Source organism: Phodopus roborovskii, unplaced genomic scaffold, assembly GCF_943737965.1.
Source record: "Phodopus roborovskii unplaced genomic scaffold, PHOROB, whole genome shotgun sequence".
In the NCBI taxonomy this organism is placed as follows: domain Eukaryota; kingdom Metazoa; phylum Chordata; class Mammalia; order Rodentia; family Cricetidae; genus Phodopus; species Phodopus roborovskii.
In genome coordinates, this window is record NW_026125397.1 from 20,740,523 (window position 1) to 20,758,071 (window position 17,549).

The following is a 17,549-nucleotide window of genomic DNA, read 5'->3' on the forward strand; positions in this document are numbered from 1 at the left end:
ACAGCAAAATTACCAGATGATTCCATGGGGAACTAGTAAAAATATCCCATCTTTTAGTAAAAATATCCCATCTTTATGTTTTATGGGATATTATAGACTCTTGTGTAAAGATGTATTTTCAAGGGACCTCATCAAACTTGGCTTAGAAACTTAGTATAAATTCATCACCCACATGTCAAAAATAAAGTTAGTAATTATCCCACTTAATTTATTGTTTGAAAAAAATAGTCAGTTACCACAGTAGGAAGTGCAGTCGACTCCTCTGTAGTTGGAGTCACTCTGTGACACTGACTTCACAGTATCATGAAATTTTAAATGACAACTGAGCTAAATCTGGGAACAACAAGCTTTGGCCAAGTTTAAATTTAGTAACACTGTTAGTTTACTGAGACTAACCTTGTCCATGGCAGACCCTGGTAATTGTAGATTGCATGTGACCAACTGTCCATTTCTCTGCTCTGTTTAGAGATAACCAGGCCTCACTGGCTTAAGACTGGTGGCGTCTGCTGCCTGCCTCAGGAGTCTCAAAGGCCAGCTGACACCCTCAGAAACAAGACAATCTACTTTGCCATGATCTTAGAAGTCTCTCCTCCATACATATAGAACTTTCTGGATGAGCATAAAGATGTGAAGGTAAGTGAAACTTGAGTATAACTTAATTACATCAAATGTTAATTCTCTGTTATTGAAAAACAGACAAATTAAAAGCAATTAAATTTAAGACAAATATGTACTTTTGTGCACTCCTCCCCCACCCCCCACAGCTAAACTAGGACCTAAGTGGAGCTGGACTTACAACTGCTGAAAGCCACGCAGGGCAAGTAGGTTAGGATGCAGAGGAAGCAGGGATCAACCAAATTTTCTCTTCACACGACCTCACAAACAGTTGTCCTAAAATCCAGTGTGTACAAGAGTACTGGCCCCTTGGAATATTCCAGAGGCTTAGATTCCAGGGGCTGGGAAACATTTCACCTTTGGTAGCACTCCTGATGCACACACTCTGAGGCCTTTAAGAAACTCTGAAACTGGAATTGGAAGTCATATAAGTTTCATTTATAAAGTTGATGTTATCCTTGGGCTTTTATGTATTTTCTTTTACTAGTAAGAATAAGTCAAGAATGACTTCAGCACAGAAGTGATAGATTAGCATTTCCTTTTTATCTCCCCAATTTGAATTATTAATTCTCATTAATATTCTTTTTCAATTTCACTAAGATGAGCTAATTTGCATCTCCCTTTCACACAGAAAGCACCCCCTTACAATCACTAGCTGCTACTCTGTCTGGTATTTAGGGTTATTGGCTCTAGTTATAGAATATCTAGAAGGCAAAAACAGAATAGTAAGCCCTTTGTGGTAGTTTGAATGTGTTTGTCCCCCATAAGCTCACAAAAGGTGGCTCTATTAGGGGTGTCACTTTGTTGGAGGAAGTGTGATCTTGTTGGAGGAGGCTGGGTGACATGACCCGACCCCCATAATCCAGACCTTGAGGCTGAAGAGCACACCTTTAATCTGGGCCATGCCTTCTGTGGGAAGTTTGTCTCTGTAGGGGTGGGCTTTGAGGTCTCTTCTCAAGCTTCACTCAAGTGGATTTCCTGTTGCCTCTGAGTCAACATGCCACACTCTCTGCTCCATAACCATGTCTGTCTGCACACTGACTATGATGGACTGAACCTCTGAAACTGTAAGCAAACCACCCTCAATTAAATGCTTTCTTTATAAGAGTTGCCATGCCAGGTGGTGGTGGCTCAAGCCTTTAATCCCAGCACTGGGGAGGCAGAGGCAGATCTCTGTGAGTGAGAAGCCAGCCATTGTCTACAAAGCTACACAGAGAAACCCTGACTCGAAAATATAAGAAACAAACAAACAAAAAGGGTTGCTGCAGACATGGTGTCGTCTCACAGCAATAGAAAACCCTGAGACATCTTTCCAGAGTTGCCTAGGCATTCTTACATACTGAGGGCTCCATCTTTTTGCCTTTGAAAGCTCAGGTTTTAATTTAAAAGGAATATACCACCTGATATTTTATGACAGGTTATGTGTGTCTTTGGTGACTGTCACTTTTCTGCTGTGACACTTCATTTACCGACTTTGTTTTCATTATTATTATTATTATTTGTGGTTTTTAAGTTTATAAAAGACTTGCTTTGTATATTCCAGCTACAGAAGTGGCCCACAGGGACACACACGGATTTAAAGTTACGATGAGTCCCTGAAGGCTTAGCAGTACTGTATTCATAGCGAGGAGTGTAACTTTGTAATTTTGTAATCAAGGCCTTTGACTGGATTTCTGTGGGGCTGCCCCCACCCCCCACCCCACCCCCTTGTCAGTCTCTATGCTTGCTCACACTTGCTAGACTTCTGGTCTGTAAGATTTGAAAAGGAAAAGGAACTATCACGGAAACATGCCTTGGCTACAGTCACCAACCACTGGTGTCACACATAGAACATTGAGTGCATTTATATGCAGAAGGGGATGCAGTGATTCACAAGTGATAAAACTACTTACAGAGTTGTATTAACTAAATTAATAACTTCATTTGTGGTTGGAGTTGTTCTCAAGATTATCTCGTCTGAAGATACAGCTGATACTATGCAACATGAAAATCCTAAAATGAGTGAAATATACATTTAGAGCTGGATAAGGTTTTAAAATTTTATATCATAGTGTTTTAGTACTAACCTCTGTCATATTTCAGTTTCAAAAAGGTGCACCGACCTTCCTGTTTTTCTTTCCTCCCTTCTCCCTCTTCGTTCCTCTTACCTTTGTTCTAGCAGAGGAGCAGGTGAGTCATGTCCTCATGTGGATTCTGACTGTCATAGGCATATTTATCAGTGTTCTTAAATTACAGTCCCTAAAGAAAACTTTCCAGTCTCAGGACCACACGTGAGGTAGTTTTGTTGCTCAAAGAAAGTAAATGACAGAAACGTTAGGGGATCATAATGGCATAAAAAGGAGGAGGGAGACATGGCTGAGCTCCTAGAGTCTGTATTTTGGAATACAAAAGTCTAATAGGAAGAACAGTAAACAACCACGTGGTCTGATGTGACTGACCAAGGAGAAACTCGCCAAGCATTTTGCAATAATGTTATTTGGGTAAGGATAGGAGTATTAAACCCAAGAAGTGAAATAAGTATCACATATTATCAATGTGGTTTCATCTAAAGCGAGGAATATTTTCAGTTGGACAGAAGAATCTTTCACCTTCACCGTCCAGAACGGAAAACTGGTTAGCTTTACTCAGGCTTAATTTGCTTGGAGCTATGTTGGTGGAAGAGGCAAGGATTACCCAAAAGGCAGCGCTTTAGAAGGGCAAAGCCCAGAAGGACCAAACATGAAAGGAACAAGGGGGATGTTAATGTTGTTATGAGCGTGTATAATAAAGAAGCCCCAAGACATGTAGAGATATTGAAATGTACTTATTGGCCTCAATATGCTGAGAAGTCATTAAAAAGTATATAGTAAATTATTAACTTAAAATATGCACAATCTGTGTAAGCAAATACAGGAAGTTATAAAAGCCTGTTTTGCCATGGTCCTATTGCCCTATTATTTTCTGATGGAAATGCATAGGGAGATAGTTGAAAGGAATAAAAATAACATTGATAGTTACTGTCAACTGGCAGAATTATATATGATGTTTTATTGTTTTTCCAGGGTTATAAGCAGTCTTACTAATGGAGCTATTATTATTTGCACATATTATCGCTACAGAATAGCTGGTGACACTCTCTCCATGGATGTAGCACACTGTGGTCCTGGTATCCTCTGGCATGCTCTACGCTGTCTTTCTTCACATCACTGGACCTCCCTTCCTCTACCCAAATGACCCCCTTCTGGTTTTCTACATTCAGAAAGCCTATATTTAACATACGAGAAAACATGCAATGTTTGTCCTTCAAAGTCTATTTGTGTTGCTTAGTGTGCTGATCTCCAGGTCTACTAAAAGAAATATCCTTAATGTAAACCTTAAAATATTTTAAAGGGCTAGAAAAACATTCAGTTATTTGGGGTAAATGACATTTTAGAAATGTGAGGATGGGGCTGAAGAGATTGCCCAGTGGTTAAGAGCACTGGCTGCTTTTCTTAAAGAGCTGGGTTTGATTATATGGGAGCTCACAACAGTTTCTTAACTCTAGATCCAAACACATTGATACCATCTTCCAGCCTCTATGTGCACTTCCTGCATGTGGTACACAGGGGCAAACCACCCATATGAGCAAAAAAAAAAATTAAATAAAAAAATTGATATGACAAAATCTAGTTTTTTTTTTAAGTAGCCTCAAATGAGGACTTGTATCTCATACTACATTTTGCTGAGTGTGAGAATAATATTTAAGGTGGAGTAATCTTTAGATGTAATTCTCAATCTGTGGTATCTTACAAGAGAGTAAAGTTCCACTTGCTTTCCTCTTCATTAAACACTGGTAATTTCAAGTTATAACAACCAAGGAAATGTTCCTTATTGCCTGTTTGGGTAATTCCAGCATGCTTTCCAGAATTTGCTAGCCGGATTGATTCTTCCATTTGGAGGATAAGTGTGTGTGTGTGTGAGAGAGAGAGAGAGAGGGAGAGAGAGAGAGAGAGAGAGAGAGCGCGCGCTCATGCACGCCACAGTGCTGTTGATGTCTTTGTTCTTAAGTCTCGAGTTGTAACACATGCCACCATTATTGCTACCAGCTGCAGTTGGCCTAGGGTTTTGTTCATTCTATTTGTATCCGAAGTAATCACCTCCTTAGTTTACTAACAGTATTTGTTAATGGATTTTTGAAGCCAAACTGGTGTATTGAACAGAGAATGTGGCCTATAACTTCAGCATAAGCTAGTGACATTTGGAAATAGTGGTAGAATTTGACTCCCAACCTGTAACCCCAGTCCTAGGAGATCCAAAATCTCAGACCTCCCTGGTCACCCACATCTATGTGCACAGACATGGGAAGTCTTCAAAGTCTGGCATATCATTTGAAGCAGGGCCCAGACCCTTCCCTCATGTGTCTCGGCTGAGAGAGTATCCCTCTGTGTGGAATGGGCTCCCAAAGTCCATTCATATACTACGGATAAATACTGATCCACTACCAGAGGCCCCATAGCCTGCCCAGGGAGTCTGGGTCTGTCCAATGCTGGTTTCCCAGCTATGAGACTGGAGTCCCTGAGCTCCCCTTGTTCAGTTAAGCGGTTTCTATGGGTTTCTCTAGCCTGATCTTGACCGCTTTGCTCATTACTTCTCCCTGTCTGCAACTGGATTCCAGGAGTTAAGCTCAGTGTTTAGCTGTGGGTGTCTGTTTCTGCTTCCTTCAGCTACTGGATGCTCTAGGATGGCATATAAGGTAGTCATCAATCTCATTATTGGGCAATGGTATTTAAGATAGCCTTTCCATTATTGCATAGATTGTTAGTTGGGATCATCCTTGTAGATATCTGTACATTTCCCTAGTGCCGGATTTCTCTTAAGACCTATAATGGCTCCCTCTATTATGGTATCTCTTTGCTTGCTCCCCTCTATTTTTTTCCTAACTCAATCTTTCTTCTCTGCCATGCCCACCTCTCCCCTCCTAACTCCCTCTCCCCAGTTTTATTTTTCTAAGATTTATTATGTATACAGCATTTTTCCTGCACTCAAAAGGAGGCCCCAAGATATCATTATATAATGGTTATAAGCCATTGTGTGGTTGTTGGGAATTGAACTTAGGACTCTGGAAGAAGGAGTCAGTGCTCTTAACCTCTGAGCCATCTCTCCAGCTCCACTCCTAACAATTTAAAGCAGGACGTAAGCATTCCTCCTCTTCAGGCTCTCTGCCAACAACATCATCATGAACCTTCTCTGGAAGAACTACTAAAAGGGATACTTCAAGCATCCAAGAAATGACTGTAAATATAAATACAAAAGGACCAATAGCGAGCACCAGATATATTCAACTAGAGAACAAAATCCAAACTGCAAAGACTGGAATTACAGACTGACATAAAGTTTAATGTCATTACAGCACAGAACTAAAAGGACTAACAAAGATTTAGGATGCAATACAAAGTATCTTGAGTATATAACACTATAGCTGGTATCTTTCTTCTCGATGCCTAGAAATCAGCAGATGTCACTTAAACTTAACAAATAAAAATATACAGGGATAAGTAGTACAGGCATGTTGAAGAGTATATGACGATACTGAGTAGTATCAGAGCTGAAAACGTTGGTTTGTACATATAATACCAGCACTTAGGAGGTGCAGTCAGAAGAAGCTACGAGTGAGTGCCCAAGGCCAACCTACCCTTCCTGCTGTCTCCAAAGAAGTATGAAACCATTAACAGATAGAATTTTATTAGGGACCAAAAGCATTTGCCCAGCAAATGAGCTTAATATCCAAGAAGTGGAAAGTCCAGTCAGTAGATTAAGCATAAAGAGTCCATTGTCTTCATCAAAGAATTTGAACTCAAATTTATATCTAAGACAAAGGATTTCCCCTTTGACAAAATAACTATTAAACTGACCTACTAAGCAAACACTTACGCAAGCATAGTTTACTCTTCACTGTTGCATAAAGAGGTCACAAGCCACTTCTCTTTTGCAAGGGAGAGACAGCACACTTCCACAAGGCTGTGCGCAAACTCATGAAATCTAGAGGATTTGAAGCAAAGTGGAATGTTCAAATTCCCACCACTCCAAACAGGCATTCCTACCAGCAGGACACAATTTCAGACTTTTGCACTCAAGAGGTTTCTGCTGAGCAAAAATTCTCATGCAATTTAGGAAAGCAAATGATAATAATTTTCCTATCCCCTGCACAGCAGGCCTCTTCCGTTCACTTGTAACCCCCGTAAAGAAACAGCTGGGTGGCAGCAGGTACAGGTAGTACATCCTTCAAGCACCGGCCCGTTAATTTAACTTACAATAGAAAGCTGCTTATCTTTGCCAGTGAGATGGAATCCGGTCAATTGCTGTTCAGATGAAGTACCTGTTGGTAATAAATGCAATGTGGTTATGACAATAATCGTTGCAGAGCATGAAAAATTTCAAGGAAGCTGTCCTGAAGCAATAAAAAATGACATGTGTGTTGGTGTGTGAAACCCCCGTTGAAACGAAAATACTCAAAACTGAAAACTTAACACATTGCTCTTAATGCTATATGAATTCAAGAAAAAAGAAAAAAAATGAAGCTATTATGCTGTCGGGCTTTTCTCTTTTTTCCCTTTGTTGTTGTTTTTGTATTCCGCTTTGTACTGGCGTTCTTTCCAGATTGCCTAGTCTTTCTAAATTACATACTTTTTCATAATTACATCTCTTTTTCAATACTTATTTACATGTGTTGGCATGTGTTCATGTGTATGTATACATGTGTGTGCTCATGGGTGTAAACGCCTGAAGACAGCCTTGGATGCCATGCTCATAAACATCACCTGCCTGCTTTGAAACAGCATGCTCACTGGCCTGGAGCTTCTCAGCTCTTAGAGTGCCTGGCCAATTAGCCCCTAGGAGCCACCTGTCTCTGTTCCCAGAGTTGGGATTGGACGCAAGCATCACACCTGGTGTTTTGAGGAGGGGCTGGAGATGGAACTCATGTCCATGGGCTTGCAGGGCCAGCACTTTACCAATGGAACCATCTCAGAGGGTTCTATTTAGTTTTCTCAATACCAGATCTCAACTTTATAGAACAAGAAAGATCTGTTGTCTGGCCTTGCTATAGTAAGCATACATGTATGTTACTTAAGTTATGAAGCTCCCTACAGAGAGTCTGGTTTCACCCTTAAGTAAATACTTGGTTATGACTCCTGGGAGTCAAGCACAGGACTTTTACACACCAGGCAAGCTTCTAAACACTGAGGCACATCCTTACCCAAAATATGCAGATTCTCCACAGTGGTATGAGGCTGGCTAAAATGAAAAGATAATGTTATGTCAGGGCAACATCATGTAGCCATGGGCTATCTGGCATCATGACCTTACTGAATTAACTCAACTGGATCTTCTGCTCCTTGCTCTTTTCACACATTGAACACATTGGCACTGTGCTATGGCAGCCTTTCATTGTCAGACCAGCATAGCAATGATTGTTTAAATTTTTATTACACTTGTATTCATTTATATTCTCTCTCTCCCTCTCTCATCTCTCTCTGCCTCTCTCTCTCTCTCTGCATATGCATGTGTGTGACAGAGAGAGAGAGAGAGAGAGAGAGAGAGAGAGTACACATGTGGACGTGTGGAGGTCAGAGGGCAACTTTCAGGAGTCTATTCTCTCCTACAGGTGAGACCTTGTGATCAAACTCAAGTCATAAGGGGCAGCAAACACCTTTACACAATGAACCATCTCACCAGCTTCATTTTTTACCATCAAAGCTAAGTTTTTGTTTGTTTCAAGTCAGTGTCTCTGGAAGCCTCACTCTAGTGGTCGGCAGTAGAGTGGGGGCAGGGATTCGTTCTTGTAAACACCAGCCCCGTCTCCCGCTCACTGCATGGCTCTAACTGGAACCCCACTGCCTTTTGCGCCAAGATCTTATTTCTCTTATAAATAAAGAACATTAACCATATCTTGAAATTTCAGAGTGACCTGGTGGGTGAATGTTCCTAAGCCCCAGACCACACTCCATAGGGCTAAAACGTTGTTCTTTTTCATGGGGACTATCATTAGAGATCTTGTTCTTAGAAAAATAAATAGAACTTATAGAAAGCCATGAAAAGAATTACATACTAATCAATATATCTGGTGCCAATGAAATACAACTGCATCGTTTTTCAGTGAACTGGGAAAGGAAAGATTGTTAGTAAAATGCTGAATTTAGAAAATAACTTGAGCGACAGCTAAGATGAGAACCCCTCAGAGTTCTCCGGAAACACTGTAGCATCACATGAAAACTCTGAACCTTAGAGGAGAAAATTGCAGAAGTCACTGGAAAATCATTTCATTAGACTTAACAGAGCAGAGGAGTATGTATCCAAAATACAAAGAAAAGTATAAAACGACTGCCAGATAAACCCAAGCAGCTTCATATTCAAAAAAAAAGAAAGAAAAAAAAAAAAGGAAAGAAAAGAAAAGGAAAAGGAAGAAACAATTTATTTCAAAGATGTTTTTCCGATTAAGCATTACTCTACTTCTTAAAACGCTGTAACTGTCATTCTGGTAAATGGAGTCTACATTTCCGTGGAATGAAGGGTACAACCTGGGCTTTATCTAAAGGGAGAAATGCAGGCTTCTGGTTGTACCGAGAAACATTTCGTGCATATTTCTAGTTCTCCTTTATTAAAATGAAATAATATAAATTTGAAATACAGGAAGTAGTATGTGGGATTTGGGTTCAGTGTTTGCAGTCACTGGTGACGACAGTTCCAGGGAGCAGCTGTAAAGTCTGGACTGGGAGGAATTGCTGAGTAGGCCGGGAACTTCCATGGTTTTATCCGACAGTGAGAATACACACTGTTGGCCCCTTCACTGGGCAACTGCTCGTCTTACAAGACCATGAGACTGAGACCCTGAAAATCAGGGGCTTCTGTCCATTGCTGTGTCCCTGATGTTTTAATTTTAGACAGGAAAGAAGACATGATGGGAGATGTCATTCTGTAAATATGTTTCTCTTATTGGTTAGTGAATAAAGCACTGTTGGCCAATAGGAAAGCAAGATAGGCGGGACTAGGAGACAAGGAGGAGAGAGGAAGTAGTAGGGAGGAGATTCAAGATGTAGGACCAAGAGAGCAGAACAACAGGCCCTTTCTCCGGTAAGATGAGACCACGTGGAACTACTTAGATTAATAAAAATGGGTCAATATTTAAGACAGAGTTAGCCAATAAGAACGCTAGTAACAGGCCAACCACATTATATCTAATACAGCGTCTTTGTGTTATTTGGGGCTGGCGTGGCCAGGCCTGCAGGAAAAACCTGCTCATAACACATAACATCTTCTATTAACAAGTTAATGGAAAATTATCATTTAACTTCACCTGCTTTAAAAACAATTGGAAAATACATACGGCTCTTAGTGTGGTGGCTATTAGCCTCCTAGCAGTAGGTATTAAGGACAAAACTAAAGTATTTCCAATGACTAATGAATGAAAAACTTTGAAAATGAGTAATTTTTGCCTACTTTTGATTGGGTGGAATCGTGTTGCTTGAAGACGTTGGAAGTGTCCCCTAGCATCTCTCTCTGCCCTTCCCATTCTCTCTTCCCCTGTAGATAGATGTGGATGTGATTTAGAAAAATTTTTTTGTATTTTCTTTTCCAAAATGAACATGGTTTTCCATTTAATCACGTTGAAGATGAATTTTCCTCTGACCAACAAGGGATTTGTGGGCCACATATCCTCTCTCTAAACCCATGTACTAGCAGCCACAGCATGCCTCTTGGGCTGAATAAAATCCAATACACCTTTGCCTCACATTGTCTCTCCACACATTATGTAAATAGGAAGGAGTAAAAATAATGTGGAGGGAAGTATGGCTTGACAGACAGTATAATGTAATATAATATCCAAATACTTATGAGGTAGAAATAGTGCCTTGGGGCACCACATTTATTGTGAATAAGTATTTGCATTTATACCTTTTTGTGTATGGTTTAGACTTGAATAATAAATCATTCACTGTGGAAAGTAGACTTTTTTTTTTAAACAATCTACTTATTGCTCTAAGGCTAACAAAGAACCAAATGTAATTCAAGTCTTTGGGGAGAAATACAACATGGATGCATAAAATGTCAAATTATACAAGTGCTAATAACAAATAGAAATTTCTATATGGATTAACATAGACATTATATGACCTACATTTTCTATGTAAATATGTCAATGCAAGTACAAGATTTGAATTTAAAAAAAGCTACAGATGTAAATTAATAAATACTTTTTAAATCTTAAGATTTGATAGCAAGACTATGTCATTGGGGCTTTAAACAAAGGAATACTAGGCATTTGATTCTTGACAGAGATTAAACAGTCTGACTCTATGGTAGGATCCCATTTCTCTCAGCTGTTTGGTGTCCAGACACCTCAGGGATCAAGTCTTTCCTGCAGAACTGTATGCCTATAGCTGGGCCAGGTTTTGTATCAACTGGGTTCTTTCTCTTTTCTGACACAAGCATCATTTTTAACATTGAGATTTTGGGCATTATGTGCTGAAGAAACGCATTCATACCAGTCCATGTTTGGGTAGCTGTCAAACAATTGCCAAGAAAACAGGAATCCCATCATTGTTCCGGGAATGAAAAGGAAATACACTTTTTTTTTTTTACATGATTTGGACTTTGTCATAAGAATCAACACTTAGAGGAACCAAAATGTTGATGTATTTAACTTAATTTTTTATATAACTTATTGTGTATTAGTGTATAGGTATTAGCACCTCATTTTTGTTTCTAAAAGGAGGCTGATTCATTAGTTGCCTGCAGGTATTTCTGTGTGAGGGTGTCAGATCCCTTGGAACTGGAGATGTAGACAGCTGTGAGCTGTCATGTTGGTGCTGGGAATTGAATCCAGATCTTCTGGAAGAGCAGTGCTCTTAACTGCTCAGCCATCTTTCTAGCCACATGGCTTAATTTAAAAATATGCAGAAGGTAACTTGTATAGTTAGGCAAACTCTTGACTCATTCCAGTACAGGATGATTAAGGGGAAGAAGCTCTGATCTATTCCAGATTATTTCTCTAGGTGTATGCTTAGATTTCCTGGTAATACTCAAGACAGTGTGGAATAGCAATTGAGAGTATAAAGTTTGAAATTAGAACATCCAGTTCTTGCTAACTATATGACCTTGCACACCTTCAATTGCTAAGTCAGTTTTCCTCCGCCACAAAAATTCAGAAACCATGTCCAACCTTATAGACCATTGGGATTACAGGGCATCTCTAAGTAAACAAAGTATATTACAAGGCTGAACAGAGAAAGACCACCTTCACGTCTACTACTCAAAACTGGAATCTTGCCATGTGACATTAAATTGGTCTTCATTTTTTGGTTTCCATTTAGTATAAGAAGCATGTTTATGTAAATATATAGAGGGTGAAATATTTCAAATGCTATTGTTTAATAAAGAATGCTCTGAGTTGCAGATGAATGGTGCTTAAACCTACAGCTTTGGGAAAGGGTGGAAACGGCAGCTTAATGGTTTTGTCATCATAATCCCAGAACAGGCTTGGCATGGTGTGTAAATGTGTGCAGATGGGCATGGTTGGCAAGGCTGTTGAGTTGAAACAGAATCCCCCCCAACATGCTGTTTCATCAAAACATCGCCTCTTACTGCATGGTGGTTGGCTTTCTAGATGAAGCTTTAGTGAGTGGAGGTTGGAGCTAGCCAGAATGGCAGGTGGTGGGAGGCTCTGTCCCTCCAGACTGTCAAACAGCTGGAGTCAATGAGTCATGCTGAGTTGGCAATGATCAGCTGTCTATCAGTTTATAATCATGAGATGAGCTCTGTGGACCGGAAGCTGCACCACACAGCACCCAAAGGAGTGCAAGTGGCCAACAGGCCCAAGCTTCCCTCTCCCTGCCACAACTCTGAGAACCATCACAGATGAGGCAGCCATAGAATCCCTGGAAAAATCTTGCCAGTTCACCATGCTAATGCGTGTTTTAGGAGCACTGTACCTCATTTTTACTTCTGAAAGGAGGATGAGTCTGCCTCCCTGCCTCTCTTCCTTCCTTTTTAATTTGTATTTCTTTAAGTTTTCTGGATCATACTAAAGAGCTTATCAGGAACCAGTTTAGTTGAAGGGACTATCTTACCCACACATATTAACTCCATTCCCTAGTTTATTCTTGTCAACTACCTGTAGATAATAAGGCAAGAGCCACAAGATGACTGGACATATGTATAGCTATATGCCTGCAATTGTGTGACTTTCTTGGCAAGATTAAAGCTATCATTAGAATGCCTCTACATCAACAGCAATGATGGTTTGTTCACTACCTGAGGCCTTTTAGAGCATTACAAAGTTGATCTTCTGTATCTGAACTGAAGGTGCTTGCTTTTATTTGCTGGTCTTATTTGTGCACTGTTGCATTGGGCTTTGCAGGATTGCTGTGAGGAGACTACTACAAATTAACAAGTCACAGAGCTGCATGTATGATTTGATTTACTTCAAGGTCTAGCCAGTGTATTTCACTTTATTTGTTAACCAAGCAGAACATTATTTATTAATGAGTTCTTAATGCTTTATTAACCCTAATGTCAAAACACCTCCATGGGAACCTACTCTCTAGTCTTTCTTTCCAGTAAAGCATCCCAAAGAAAGTGAAACATTATGCATCCACGCTCCAGTTAAAACCCATGAATCAGTTCAATTGTTCGCTATCCCATCCACAGACACTTCACAATTCTTGTGGACAATCTCAGTCTAATGATGCATGGGTTTCATATGGAGAAGCACCCTCCTCTGGGTCCCTTCAAACAGCACCAAAGCTTCTGTGGCCTCAGAAGATGGGTTTTGCTCTTCACAAGCCACAGCTAGTAAACTGGGAGGAGGGAAAGGACACATACCGACTTTAGAACAGGTGGGAGGAGGAGGCCTGGGCAGATAAAAGTGACTTGAGGTTTCTGTCCAAGTGAAATCGCGACAACTGAGCCATAAAGAGGATGGGCACAAATCTGAACTATGCTGGGACTTGGCAGAAGGTGGTGATGAGAGAGAGAGAGAGAAAGAGAGAGAGAGCTACTGGGTCTTATGTGATGAAATGAGCACGGCCCTGTCAGCAAAGTATTCTCCTGGCTGCAATAGAGCTGGAAAGGCCGTGATGGTGGAACCCATCAAAGCCCAGATGACAGGGACTATTGTCGGTAGGCAAATGCTTGTGTTATGGTTTAAGGTATCACGACACTGCCATCAGCCATCTGTGAAAAAAAAAAAAAAAAAAAAAAAACAACGTGGAATCAAACCAGCTAGATGACAGGAAAACCAGAGTTCTCTCTTCTGAGTTCTCAGCAGAAAGAACACAGAAGAGAACCAAGAGATAGAGGAGGCAGGGATAAGGATTACTTTAGCTCAGTGGTCTGTGCAAGAGAGCAGGACCCATCCTTGACAAGGAACACAAGAAGTCTGTAATAACTCCAGCAAATCAGGTTACATGTGTGGCCTAAAGGTCTGCCCTTGCTGTAGTCCTCCATATGTAACTATTACCACAGAGGTGGAGGACTGTGTTCTGATGTCTAGAGAAAGTGCACTCGAATACATTTGCAGAGAGGATTTTGCCTTACCGCTTCTTTTTGTTACCCTTTATAATACATGACTTCATAGCACACACACCAGTATTCAATTCGGTGGCTTTCCTCACTCTCGTGCCCAGTTGTTTCTGCCACTTGGTTAAGTTGTAATTATTGGATGCCTACCACGTGATAGGTACTGTGAGAGACAGAAAACACGGACGTGACAGAACATCTTCAGCAGAGTGAAGAAAAAGACATGTGCCAAATGAAACGATAGTATAATATGGAGTTGCTGAGGTCATGGAAAAGAAGGGGAAGTTGAAAGAAGTAACTAACTGGGGCAGATGATGGGTACCAGTTAAATATGTTATGGGAGCTTAAATTTGACCTCAGAACAGAAAGAGTACTTTCAAAACAAAAAAAAAAAAAAAAAAGATGAAATCCAAATAAACTTCTGTTTGCTTAGTAGTGTGACTCATTTCAGTCCTTGTGTTACGGGTATGTAGGCAGCTGAAATCAGAAATGTGCTACAGGATAGGTATGGTAAGACCCTGTAACTTCTGTGTAATGCCAAATTTATTTTAGTAAAAAATTGTTAGGTGCTATTGGAAGGTGCAGATGGATATCTTTAGCTGTCCTGGGAAAGAAAAAAAATTACTCCAGTTGGAAAAGAAAAAGAGTAAAGCTTCCCAGGAGGGTGGTTTGATACACAAGAGTAAACAAAAACGAAGGAGGGTGGACCATGAACATGAGAAATGAAGGGTTCATAGTGCAGCTCACAGGCAAAAGGAGGGCCAGGGGGTCTTGCACCCCAGAAGCTAAGAGCACTTCACTTGCCAGAGCTCAATATGTGAATCAAGGCTGTGAGTGCAGGACTGTGGGTTTATAGGGATAAACGTGTGTGAAAGTGTTTTGAATGTCAAGTGGGGAGTTTGGCATACCTCTTCTCTGGCTGAGGTGGGTCGGTGGAGAGGGGCTGTTCTTTAGCTTCTGTTGGGACATTTGTGGGTGTGAAGGGGGACAATGTCTCAAATTAGAATATTGTTCAGGAAAAGGAGGAAGTCTGTTATACCTTATACCACTGCTTTACTGGGAGGGCCAGAAAACCCATGTCTGGAAGGAAAGCTGAGCGGAAGAAGTAACCAAACCACACTCGCTATGCCGCTGAATGAGAGCTAGAGGTGGAAAACCAGACAGGGAATTTTAACTTCATTACCTCCGTCCGAAATTTCAGGTAGCTACAAAATGAAGAGAAATTTCTTTGATGAAATGGCAAATGCAAACAAATCAAGGTTAGTTAGAAGATTAGCCATCAGTTAAATATTGAAAATCTTTTCACATAAAGGCCCACATAGCTAATTATTTCTTACTAGGAGGAAATAAAGGGCTCCTTGCATTTTCTTTTCTCTCCCAGGATTTACAGATTGCAAATGTGGATGTCATAGTCTTATACTTTAAGTGAGGATTAGGCAAAGGAAGCTGATCTTTTCTCTCTGAAACAGCAAAAGATTAAAAAAAAAATATTCACCACCACTACATAGGCAGGATCTCCCATGTTGAAAATAGAGCAGAGCTTTGAACCCTCCCATCATCATCACCAACACCATTGCCATCGCATAGTCCCTGGTTGATGAGTATATCAACCCAGGTTGATAGATGAGTCACGACCTACTCACAGGCACACTCGCTGTTGTCATATGCCTACTACCCCAGCTGGTGACTGCTAAGAGGCATGGTTACAAATAAACAGATTATCTTTCGGCTAGCAAGGGTCAGTGATGAGTAATGAAAGCCCTCTGCTCTGAGGTCTATGAGATTTCATTACAGATCCCTCCATACCATGCTTGAAGCGCGGTCCTCTGGTTGCCATTGCTCATACCGTGACTGCAAACCACGGAATGTCAGTGTGTCTTTCTGTGTGGCTTCCTGTAAATCTGTAAGGCACTGTGCTGCATTGCATGTCACTTGAGGACACTTTTTCACATTCATTATGTTCCAGCAATTAGCAGTTACCTTGAATGATCTTCCTGCTATTCCAAAGCCTTGAGCATTCAATCTATTTTGGGTTCTATTGGATTCTGCAAGCAGAGTCTGTGATGCCAAGTTTTGCACACCACTACAGCATCAAAAATGTAAGCCATTTTTGGTCTGTCTGTGTAACCCAGGAATCTATTAATGAAAACTGGTTTTAACACATTTTTCCTTATATAAAGTTAAACATATGTCTTGGTAAATGTTATCTTTTTTTATTTTAACATAATATAAAATAATTTTAGGTAAAATATTTGTAGGACTCAAAAGTTACCTAAATTACTAGAAAGAAAACTCATTTGTAAAGCCATCACATGTATTTAATGTATGAGTTTTTTTTTATTACAAACAGGTGTTATTTTATAAAAGTGTTTTTATGATGATGACAAGTTTTATGAGTGAATCTCGGGAACAAGTGTTTCCATGTAAGTCAGAAATCTAGCTGCCCTAGAATGAGAAATAAGTCACATGATGAAAATTCAGGTCTTGATGGGCCATATGAAGGGGAATGACATAGTGATGAACCTCAAGTCCCATTGTCCACTGGGAAAAAAAAGCAAAGGTTTTATGGCTAAACTAAAAACTGTGTCAAGATGTCTTCCGAGACCAGACAAGTGCCACTCTCAGCTTTAATGAGAGAAATACTCTCTTTCCAGTGAGCAGCGATGAACCCAGAGACTTAGGGCTACATAGCATGCTGAGGTTAGGTGACAGACAAGAATGACCCTACACAAGACATTTATGCCATCCCCTCTAAGGCTCAGAGAGTATTGTGGAGCAGAAGTTAGAAAGACTGTCAGAACCAGAAGGTAGAGAAAAGGCTGTGAAATGCTTTCATCTGGATGAGACACAGCCATTGTTAACACAAACTCACAACAGCTGCAATTGTCCAAACTCCAAACTCTATCTGCACAAGGACAGGCTCAGCAACAGTCCAGCATGGGCGGAGGAGGCGCTCACAGGGCTCTATTCCTCACTGCCGTTCTATTTGCTGCTGATCAATTTAAGAAGAGGAAGAACATTGCCTTCAGTTGTATAGTGACTGGTGAATCTTCAGGTTCCCATGGACGACATCTACAATCAGATTCTCGCAGAGAAAGCCCTGGGTAAATCAAAAGCAAGAGTCATACACTTGGGAAAGAGATTGTGAGTGATGGTAGATAAGACTGATAATGATGAGAAGGAAATACGGGAGGGTAAGGAAGAGACACTAATCATAATATATTATCTACATGCATAAATTTGTTGAAGAACAAAATTAATCAATCATTTTTTAAGGGAGGGGCACTAGGACCTTGAGACCACTCAAGTGGATGATACTAAGCATTCTCTTAATTCAGTGTGAGTTAGGGAAATGATGTAATTGCCAAAATCTTATAATAATGTGGCTTTATATTTGTGAT

The 17,549-nt window shown here is 40.4% G+C and overlaps 1 protein-coding gene across 1 annotated transcript in view; it reads left to right on the forward strand.

Moving 5' to 3' along the window:
* Positions 1–444: 444 nt before the first annotated feature.
* Hs3st5 (heparan sulfate-glucosamine 3-sulfotransferase 5) overlaps positions 445–17,549 on the forward strand; it is a 147,500-nt gene continuing 130,395 nt past the window's right edge. Inside the window, exon 1 of the mRNA XM_051175542.1 lies at positions 445–633. The gene's annotated coding sequence lies outside the window, so the exon portion shown is untranslated. The remainder of the gene's footprint in view (positions 634–17,549) is intronic.